The sequence below is a fragment of the Mustela nigripes genome, chromosome 16 (genome assembly GCF_022355385.1).
Source record: "Mustela nigripes isolate SB6536 chromosome 16, MUSNIG.SB6536, whole genome shotgun sequence".
Taxonomy (NCBI): Eukaryota; Metazoa; Chordata; class Mammalia; order Carnivora; family Mustelidae; genus Mustela; species Mustela nigripes.
Window position 1 is genome coordinate 21,155,196 of NC_081572.1, and position 8,214 is coordinate 21,163,409.

The following is an 8,214-nucleotide window of genomic DNA, read 5'->3' on the forward strand; positions in this document are numbered from 1 at the left end:
GAAGATCTGCCTCCCCCACACCAGACCGTGAGCTCTTTGAGGCCAGGGACGTTATTTCAGCTTTGTTTCCCCAGCACCTGGAGTGTAGACTGTTCCCAGAAAGCCCTCCCTAAACACTGGCCAACCCATCAGGTGACCAGGCTCAGGTGACACTTTCAGACAGTGGCTGAGCTGAAGCCATCAGCACAGGTGACATACACCTCTGAGGACAAGACAGCATAGAGTGGGCCCTCCTCCACCAGCATTGCCTTCCAGAATCCTGTCCACCAGAGCTGGAATTGTTGCCATGCTTGTGAGGCCAGGGTGCACAGAGCCGACCACACTCTCCAGGACCGGAAGTAGGATCAGACCAGCAGACAGGCTTTGAACCTGGCAGAGGAAAAAGTTTCTGTCCCGCTGGGTATTACAGACAGCCTTGGACACTTCTCTACCCATGCGGGCCAAGTGGTCAGTGAGCATCGGACAATGGATCAGCATGCTACCTGGTGGGTGACTCTGGGCAAGTCCCTCCCCCCTCTGTGGGTCTCAATTTCCCTGTCTGTAGAATGGCAACATGCACCAGGTTCTATTCTAGTTCAAAAGTATTGGGACTTTGACTGTTATCCCAGCAAGAAACAAGCCTGAGGACCGAGTCGGGTACCCACGACAGGGTGTGGAGAGAACAGTATCTGGGGACGACGGCCTCTGTCCAGCCTCTGGCTTTGCAGCCTGCTCCTCTGGGTGAATCCCTTCACCTTCCTCAGGTGCTTTGTCTATAAAAGAGAATAACGGTCTCCACATCGAAAGATGGCTGTAAGGAGAGACGCCATGAATCAGTAAAGTGCCTGGAGCAGTGCTCAACCCATAAGTGAAGCCACAGTCTATGCGGGTCCTTTCCCCTGATACTAGACATCACCTGTTAGTGCTGGGTGCGTCCCAGCTCAGCCTCCAGAGCACCAGCCTAGAAAATTCTTCCCTTGTTCGCCTCCTCCCATGTCTGCCTCTCCCCCGACCCCTTATGTGGCTTCCCTCACCCTGAAGCTCAGCTCCTCGCCTCCATCCGGCTGAGGGCCAGAGCGTCCAGGTGAGCTTGGTGAGGCCCGGATGTGACCACCAAGATCCTAAACCAGAGTGGCAGAGCCTGGATTCACCCTGAGTTCTGTGGCCCCCAAGCCCAGAGCTCCCATGCAGGGACAGCAGACCCCCGTGTGACCCAGGCCCACAGGCTTGCTGCCCACTCACGGTCCAGCCACCCTCCCTCTGTCCCCAGGTGACCCCGCTGCATTCTTGTGGTTTGCGGTTTGCAGTGGTGGTGGCCGGTGACCAAAGGCTTGGCACCCTCCCACCAGCAAGTGGGGAGGGGGCTCCAGGGGCCAAATTCTTCTTCAAATGAGATTCCCGTGGTTTCCTCAGCTGAGGCGTCTGCGGAGCAGAGAACAAACAATGTGGAATTAAATTTCTCTGGAAAATGGGCTCTGCGAGTGAAGATCTAAGCATCCCTTTGGGCGTGGGGCCGACTTCGCCGGGTGCCAGGCTGGACTCCCACTGCCTTCCAGGCCCAGCAGTTGAGCAATCCTAGCTCCTGAGGCCACACACCCCCTTCCCCCCAGCAGCCTCCCTACCCTGCGTGACCTCAGCACTGTCACCAGAGAAGGCCTCCAGCTTTCCCTGGACTCAGCTGGGGCACCGTGATCCAAGACAGCCGAGAATCCCCCAAACAGGAGGATCCTCCTGGGATGGGTCCACACCAGCTGCAGCTGCGTCTGATGCCGCCACCACGGGGCGGGATTTCAGGATCAGGTTGCAGAGACAGGGGACGTGGTGAGACTGGCTGTCTCCCTGGGTCCCCAGGCCCCAGCAGTGTATTCTAGAGTGACAGATCCCAAGAGGCACAGAGAAGAGGAGAACAAAGAAGCAGAGCCACCAGCTGATTTCCCCAATCCCCTGTCCAATATCATCTTAGATCCTGGCAAAAAAAGAAAAAAAAAAAAACAAAACCCACAAACCCTGCAGCCGTGATGTATTCATACAAGGGAACATCCTTTGGCCCTAATAAGGTGTGACGTGCGGATACGTGCTTCAATACGGATGGTTCTTAAACTCATAATGCTACGTGAAAGGAGCCAGTCACAAAGACACATATTGTGTGACTCCCTTTATACCAAAGATCCAGAAAAGGTAAATGAATGAAGATGGAATTCAGGTCGGTGGCTGCCAGGGCCTGGGGGAAGAAGGAATGGGGAATGACTGCTTCGTGGGAATAGTGTTTCCTTTTGGGGATGATGAAAGTGTTTTGGAGCTAGGGAGAGAGAATGGTTGCACAACGTTGTGAGTGAACTAAGTGTGTCCAATGGTAAGTTTTGTATTATATCTATTTTATCACATTGAAAGGAGAAAAGAAAGGCCCTTTCCCTGGGTCTCCTGCTGCAGAGGGATCCTGCTCTAGCTGTCCCCCGTGGAAGGATGGATCCAGAGATCTAAGTGGATGTATCTACCAGAAAGCATGGCCTCCCTTCTAGACCACAGTTGATGTACTTAATGTATTTTCTGCCTAAACACCCTGAGATTTCTCCAAGTTCCTTTTCCCGAAGGCAAACTGCACCCTGGGCCCAAGGGGCAGACAAGGGACAGCTGTTTGCCGGGGAGTAGTTGGAATTTAGCTTATCTGGCTGGGCCGTCCAGCCCTTCCGGTGTAGGATGGAGCCAGGAGTGAAAGAGAAGAGGGATCAGACCACAAACCAGGGACTGGGACCCAGGCGCCACCCCTCTCTGGGCAGCTGCCTGCTGGCACCGAATTTTAAGTCATCAGAGAACTATGAATTTGACCCTGGCCTTCAAGGTCATTATGAACATATATATGTCAAGATGGACGGATAGAACATATTTTATTAACAGCGTGTAAGCTTGACTTACGGCTTTTGAATGTTTAGACTCAGCGTACTTGGGTACCTGTATTTGTCTTCTATTGCTGTGTAACAAATGAGCACAGACATGGCCGCTTTAAAGAACATCCATTTGTTAGCTCACAGCTCCACAGGTCAGGAGTCCAATGGACCTAACTGGGTTCCCTGCTTGAGCTCCCACAAGGACAAAACCAAAGGGTCAGCCTGGCTGGGCTCTCCTCTGGAGGTTCTGGGGAAGAAACTTGGAGGCTCACTCAGATTGTTGGCAGAATCCAGTTCCATGGGGTGTAGGACTGAGGTGGTCCCCGTTTTTTTACTGGTTGTCAACTAAGGGCCACTGGAGTCAAATCCTCTATTACTTCCCATTCTGCTATCGGATGGGAGAAAACTCTCTTCTTCTAAAGGACTGGTCCCCTAAGGCCTGGCCCATCTAATTCACCTCTGTATTTTAAGACCAACTGACCTAGGACTTCATATATATAAAATCCTTCCTAAGGGACCTAGATTAGTATTAGACTGAGTAAGCAGAAAAAGGGATCTTGAGATAGGGCCATCTTAGAAATCTGCCTACCACTGCATCTATTAGGCTTCTTTCTCCGGGCCTTGAAAATGTCAGGGGGCAACTGCTTCAGCCAGGCGGGTCCAGTTCCCTCTACCTCTGGACTTATCTCATGGGAACTCTGCTTAACCCAGAGCAACCACGGCCCACCTCCGTGCTCCAAATGCTAGCCTTGCTCCTCCAAGGACCTGCTGAAATGCCACCTCCTCCATGAAGTCTTCTGTCTGAGCCTCAGGCAGAATTAATCTCTCCCAGGGAGCACTTTGCTGGTACCCCTCCTCCTCTATGGCATGCCCCCACCTGCCTGGGGTTAGAGCTCAGAGCTCTGAGTCCTCCTTACCCACTAGCCAGGAGCAACCCATGGCAGGTGTCTCCAGGCATCTGACACTGTACTGCGCCGAGGAGGGATCCCAGCAAAGTGCTCCCTGGGAGAGATTAATTCTGCCTGAGGCTCAGACAGAAGACTTCATGGAGGAGGTGGCATTTCAGCAGGTCCTTGGAGGAGCTAGGCTAGCATTTGGAGCACGGAGGTGGGCCGTGGTTGCTCTGGGTTAAGCAGAGTTCCCATGAGATAAGTCTTGAGGTAAAGGGAACTGGAGCCTTCTGGCTTGGGTCACTGCTGTTCCTGATCAGGGATGGGGCACAGACACCAATGTCCCTAGGAGTGTCCCTCCACCTCCACTCCCCCAGGGAGAATGAGAAGCCCACCCTGGACCCCAAAAGGGTAGGAATTCCTAGAGCCACAGGACCTTGGGCAGTGGGGATGTGGACTGCACAGACCAGCCTGCATGGCTTTCACGTGCCTCTCTTAGGATCAGGGGAGAGCCCTAGTGCGCAAGAACCTTAGTTTCAGTCTGACTCTGTCACCACCTGCCATGGGACCCTCCAGTCACCCTTTTCCCCTCTGGCGTCCCTCTCTGAGCCTCAGTGGCACACCATTCCAGCAAGATCCAACCTTCAAAGTAAAACGTATGGGGGTGCCTGGGTGAAGTTATTGTCTGCCTTCAGCTCAGGTCACGATCCCAGGGTCCTGGAATCGAGCCCCGCATTGGGCTCCCTGCTTGGTGGGAAGCCTGCTTTCCCTCTACCTCTCCCCCTTCTTGTATTCCCTCTCTTGTTCTCTCTCTTTGACAAATAAATAAATTTAATTTAATTCAATTTAAAAACAGAGTAAAACATACCCCTAGGGTAACACAGAAAGATCTGCTCACATATGGGAAGAATAATTTTAGAATACAAGGTATAGGGGTGTCTGGGTGGCTCAGTGGGTTAAGCCTCTGCCTTCAGCTCAGGTCATGATCCCAAGATCCTGGGTTTGAGCCCCACATCGGGCTCTCTGCTCAGCAGGGAAACTGCTTCTCCTTCTCTCTCTGCTTGCCTCTCTGCCTACTTGTGATCTCTCTCTCTCTCTCTGTCAAATAAGTAAGTAAAATCTTGGGGAAAAAAAAAAGAATATAAGGTATATGCAGTATTCCCATCTAAAAGTAAGAAAGGACTTCGGCCATCGTAATAGTTAACACACAGATGTTATGTACCCCTTCTTGGCTAATCATATCCCCATGCATCAGTCAGTATCTGGAGGGAGGGGCAGATGCCCCCTCCAGCCATGACTGGAGAGGGGCACACTCTGTTGCTCACTTTGCAACAGATTGTAACAGACTGACTCTTACATATGCCCAGTTCAGTGGAATTTGCAGATTGTAATGTCTGATTCAAACTAAATTAGCCATCCTTCAGGAAAAAAGGACAAGTGACCTAAAAAGATTTCTGCAAAGAAACAGCAAGAAAAGAGCAGTGCTTCCCCCTAATCCTAGGACATGATTTCATGTGACATTTCATAAAGAGAAAACAAAGGCTCTCTGTTGAGTGCTGTGGTTGTGGTTTCCAAAAACGCAATCTCTTTCATCAGGATAAAGGTGAACTTTAAACAGTTGTTGAGGAAGTAACTTTTTTGGAAGGAAAATAATATAGAGAGCATTTAGAAATAAAATTTGAAAGCGTTCCCATTGTTGCAAGATTTTGTTGCTGAAAATCTTGTGTGTGCCATGATCTTTCATATTGGCGCCTTAAAAAAAAAGGAGTTTTTTTAACTTGCTTAAAAATCTTCCAAATGAAGAGTTTGAGTGGGTTTAAAATCCATTTGCTGGAAGTATTAAAATGCAACATATTCCAATTTCTTTGCAAGAACAACTGATTGACATGAGAGAAGATGGAAATTTGAAAGTCAATTTTGAACAAAACCTTTGCATAATTGGTGGATGGCACTGAAAACTGAAAAATGAATGTCAAGACTTAATGAGCGGAGCCCAAAATGCACCCCACCCATCTGGATCCAGGTATCTCTGTGAGGCCCCCTTTTCAGCTGTGACAGCCTTGAAACCTGAATATTAAATAAACTGAATTTAGTACCATTCAAGTCACTGCTCTACAAAGTGTTAAACCAGGCTTTTCAAAAATAAAGAAGCATCTTCAAAGGCATTGCTCTTGCTGTGAGAACAAAAAAAGGGATTCTACACCATGATTAAATGAAAGGCCATAAACATGGTTTTTATTTATTACATTTTTCATTTCTATGTATATGGCTTTATAATATACATGATATAATAATATACATGATATCTGACTTGTACATATATGAATAATGTACATGATGCATTTTGTAATGTCCATAGGTTTATGTAATATACCTACTAACATATATTCATATATACAGTTCATATGTAAAAAGTTCTATGTATATAATTTATAAATTCATAGTTACCAGGAGTGCTTAATATTTCTTACTGATGGGATGTATGAACAGTAAAGTTTGGGTTCAAGGATGTCTGCAGGGCTGGGGACCCCCTCCTCTAGCTCTGGCATTAGAGACAGCATGGGGCGCCCTCTGTCCTGAGTAGGGGTATTCATAACAAAGATGTTCCTGGACTGGGCCTCACCTGGTCTGCTGGTGGAGTTTCGGGCATACACATTTTGTAGCTAAGGAGCCAGAGGTATGGAAGAGTAAGACCTGAGCCCACCCCACCTTCTGAGGGCTGTCCCTTCATAAGGATCAGAACGCCTACCCCTGCCTGAGAAGGACCTCACTTCTCTCCTCCTCATCCCTCCCACTGTAACAGCGGAAGGAAAACAAAACTATTCTCCTCCTGCTCAGAGGGAATCAGGAGGTCTTGAGAGGGTAACTGTCTTTCCTGGAGCATCACAGCAAATTGGCGATGGAGACTAGGTGTGAATTCAGGGATCCAGAGGGCCAGGTCCCGCCTTTTACCTGATTTGGCCTCTCTGGACCTTGATGCGGAACCTGGTTTTTAGGTACCAAAATTCTAACGATCATCTCTATTTGGGAAGCCCTTCCTGCTCTTAATTTTGGTCTTGCATGCTGCAAATAAAGCCTAGAATGTTCAGGATGCTAACCACTCAGGTCAGTTCTCTGCCCCCACTGTAGCAAACAACATCCCTCCCCAGCATCTTCTGCATCTGTCTTAACCCCGAAGAAGAAAGAGTTCCAGAGAAAAGTGAGGCCTGCCCCTGTGCCATGCTATCCGGGCCCTCAGCACCTCCCTGAAGCAAATACCTTTCTATGGCACAAATATGTTCATGTTATTCCTCCCCTGGTCCTACTCTGCTTCAAAGCATCCCCTCGTATCTCCACTGCCCACAAGAGAACAGCCAGGTGGCTTAGGCCAACCCACATACCCTTCTCCCCCGGCCCAGCATCACCCACTGGCAGGAAGCAGAAACCACACTAGCTAATTTAAGCAGCAAGGAATTTCATGTGTTCTGTGCTTACAAAATCATCAGAAAGCCTAGAGGAACAGGCTGCACCTGCGGGAATGGTTCCCAGGAAAACATGAGGCCCCCGCTTAGGAACGGCTCCCTCTGCCCCCTTCAGGAAGGTAAAGAATCAGGGGCTACCCAACGTCTGTTGACCTCAAGAACCATCACCTCACTGATTCAGGATCAGGAAGCTGTTTCAGCAACAACCTCTCCACACCCATAAAGCCCAACCCTGGATGCCAGAAGACAGCAGCCCCAGCATCCCAGTGTCTCCCCAGCCATGCTGGACTGGCCAGCAACAAGCCATATTCCCAAGACCACAGGACTGACACAACCTGTTGTCTAACCAGGACTTCAGAGGCAAAGGAATGTGAAAAATACAGAAAAATGCGTGCTCTGCCTTTTTGAAAATCAATCAACATGCTCCATCCCACCCACAAGCTGAAGAAGAAAAATCACACAATCATATCCATGGCCGCATTTCTGCCCCACCCCCTGGGAGAGAGGCAAGGTGGCATGGGGACAGCAGCTGAGACTGGAATTGGTGTTCCTAGGACTGGGTTAAGGTGTAGGAAGCGGCCAAATGTAAACAAAAAAAGCCGCACCTTCCAAGAAAGACTATGACCTCAGGCACAGGGTCATAAGGGTAGGGGGCCCGTGGCCCTGAAAGACTGCCCTTTGTGCCAGCCCCCAGGGTTAACGGAGAACCCTACAGTCCTGGCCCAGCACCATCAGCTCCCCGTGACCTGCCCTTTCCCTCTCCTCTCCGCCAAACCCCCCTCTCCCACCCACTCCGCATCCCTGCCCCCCATCCTGAGCTGCAGCCCCGTGAGGGAAGCCGCTGTGTGCCATGCACCCTGGCTTGTCGCTTGCAGCTTGCATCCTCCCCACTTTCTTTGTTCAAAGACACAACTGCTCACCAAGTCACGTGCCCGCCGGGCTGCACAGATGTCCAGAGATGACTTTCAATGCGGCCATCAGGAGGGAGCACCTTTTTAT